A 2,930-nucleotide genomic window follows, 5' to 3' on the forward strand; every position below is an offset into this window, starting at 1 on the left:
TGTAACTTGAACTACTGGTTTATTCTCAGATTGCACATAAGTAAACATCAATGGTTAAACTGTCTAATTGATTTGTCACTTGGAGAGTGCGACAATTAGCCACAACAGACATTAATAGTTTCATTCTTTTGGTGTTGCGCTCGCCTTAACCTCAATCATTTTATTGTTAACTATTGTTTATTTCAGAAAATGATGAAGATCGGACCCACTGACTCTGATGCAACACGCCCGAAGTGTTGGGTTTTGGGCCTCCGGGAAAGCGGAAGTTGATCATCTTTGGTGAAATATTGCTGGAATCCTATAACGGTGAATGCTTGTCCACCATTAACTGGATTTCGATGATTTTGTCCAAACATCCACCGGAATGTTGTACTCAACCGACATTTTATTTCATCAGCACGTTTTTATTCTTCTCTTCGTTTATTAAGTCAATAGTTTGTACGAGAAATACAATTACCGTCATTCCTCATATTACACCCAAATAAATGTGGTAATCAGTTTTTGATCTGGCTCAGTCACTACAGATTTGATTTGAAAACAGTGGGAGGAGATGCAGAGTGTAACAAAGCTCTGTGCACCAAAGCATATATTTTCAAACATTTGAAATTTGCCGCTCAATCTGGCTGTCCAGAGCTGTGAGTAAACATTCAATGAATGACTTATTTATTTCTGGTCGCAGGAGCACGAGATTTGCAGTTTTAAATTTGTATGGTTCCCATTGATCGACCGTCACATATAGATTTGTTTCACATTGTCTTTGTTGCTTCTTTGGATTTATATTTGTTATTACTGAGTAGATAGGTCCCAGGTCTTAATCATACTTGTCACTTTAGCTTAGTTTTCTTCCTCCCTGATGTACACAGGCAGTCTTTCCCAAATTTCAACAATTCTGCTAATAATTGACTTCTTGGTTGCTTGGGGAGGGTAGGCTCTGGACAATATTTGGCGCGTGTTCTTTTCACCCACATGAACCTCCATTCGTCCGGTTGTAGGTAAATGGATGATTTAAACAGCCTTTTCCACAATGCCAAGCCAGTAGAGTAGTCGAACGCATTGCAATAACGTATATAGAAACCTGGTTTGTTTTCTGTAGCATCTCCTTATATTCCACGTGTTTTCTTGTTGGTATATTCAAGGCAGCTTTCATGGCCGCGGAATGGAGAGAACTTATCTTCCTCAAGACTGGATCATTTGAGTCAAGTGCGTCTGAAATGACCTCAATGCCGTATCTGAGTTTTGATGTAAAAAATGGTTCAATTATTTCCGCGACCACCACTGATGGAAGTTTCCAAGCTAAGCGACGCAAAATCCCGATTCTCTTCCGTAACTTGGGCTCCAAATTATTCAGATGGCACTTCCAAGATAGATTTTTGCTGAAAGTGAAACCGCGAAGTACTTCAGCAGTTGTTTCTTCTATTAGAGCGTCTTCTATTTGCAATGGCTCTTCCATGGATCTCCCAAACATGAGAAACTTTGTTTTTGATGCATTGGCAACGAGGCGAGAAACTTTCATGAACTCTAGGATTTCAGCTGTCGATACCATCAAGCCCTGACGCACTTCTTCTTTTGTTTTGGCCGATGTGCAGCATTCCTCCAAATCGGCCATCACAAGAAAAAGCAACGGGGAGATCTTTAACCNTTTATATTTGTTATTACTGAGTAGATAGGTCCCAGGTCTTAATCATACTTGTCACTTTAGCTTAGTTTTCTTGCTCCCTGATGTGCACAGGCAGTCAGTCTTTCCCAAATTTCAACAATTCTGCTAATAATTGACTTCTTGGTTGCTTGGGGAGGGTAGGCTCTGGACAATATTTGGCGCGTGCTCTTTTCACCCTCATCAACCTCCATCCGTCTGGTTGTAAGTGGATGATTTAACCAGTCTTTTCCGCAATGCCAAGCCAGTAGAGCAGTCGAACGCATTGCAATAACGTCTATAGAATCCTGGTTTGCTTTCTGTAGAAGCTCTTTACATTCCACGTGTTTTCTTGTTGGTATATTCAGGGCAGCTTTCATGGCCGCGGAGTGGAGAGAACTTATCTTCCTCAAGGCTGGATCATTCGAGTCGAGTGCGTCTGAATTAACCTCAATAAGGTATCTGAGTTTTGATGTAAAAAATGGTTCAATTATTTCCGCGACCACCACTGATGGAAGCTTCCTAGCTAAGCGACCAGAATCCCGATTCTGTTACGTAACTCGGACTCCAAATTATTTAGATGGCACTTCCAAAATAGATTTTTGCTGAAAGTGAAACCAAAAAGCACTTCGTCACTTGATTCTTCTATAAGAGCGTCTTCTTTTTGCAATGGCTCTTCCATGGATCTCCCAAGCATGAGAAACTTTGTTTTTGATGCATTGGCAACTTGGATGAACTCTAGGATTTCAGCTGTCGATACCATCAAGACTTGACGCACTTCTTCTTTTGTTTTGGCCGATGTGCAGCATGTTGTATCGTCAGCGTGGGCTAATAACGAACTACCCATTCCTCCAAATCGGCCACCATCACAAGAAAAATCAACGGGGAGATCTTTGACTTGACCCTTGTGGGCTGTTGAAAATCTGTTGAAATGTTCTGCGGTTTCGCTGATGTCAAGCACCCGTCCATTGGATTTGATCGTATTCGTCGTTATTTTGCCACTCCCCGTCATTTCCTTGACAACTTTCCAGATTTCGTGTGGATGTTTTTTATCCTTTTTCTGATGTTAGAAATGCTTTTAATTTGAGCTTGACGATTGCATTGCTTTCGAAGGTTCTTTAGCCTCCCTATCTTTTTCTTGCATCTGGCATTGTCCCTGAGACGTCGTCATTTGTTCAACTGAACACTTGGTTTGGGCGATCTCTTTGCCTGTATCCTGATAAACTTCAAAGGTGCGTGCTTGCCTAAGACATTCAACAATAGCTGGTTGAACATTTCCGCCTTCATCTGAATTTCT

General features: G+C 41.3%; 1 long non-coding RNA gene across 1 annotated transcript in view; it reads left to right on the plus strand.

The window, feature by feature from the left end:
• LOC131878143 (uncharacterized) overlaps positions 1-196 on the plus strand; it is a 4,675-nt gene extending 4,479 nt beyond the window's left edge. The window contains exon 3 of the long non-coding RNA XR_009372958.1: positions 187-196. This is a non-coding gene — a long non-coding RNA (uncharacterized LOC131878143). The remainder of the gene's footprint in view (positions 1-186) is intronic.
• Positions 197-2,930: the final 2,734 nt, after the last annotated feature.

Source organism: Tigriopus californicus, chromosome 3 (genome assembly GCF_007210705.1).
Source record: "Tigriopus californicus strain San Diego chromosome 3, Tcal_SD_v2.1, whole genome shotgun sequence".
In the NCBI taxonomy this organism is placed as follows: Eukaryota; Metazoa; Arthropoda; class Copepoda; order Harpacticoida; family Harpacticidae; genus Tigriopus; species Tigriopus californicus.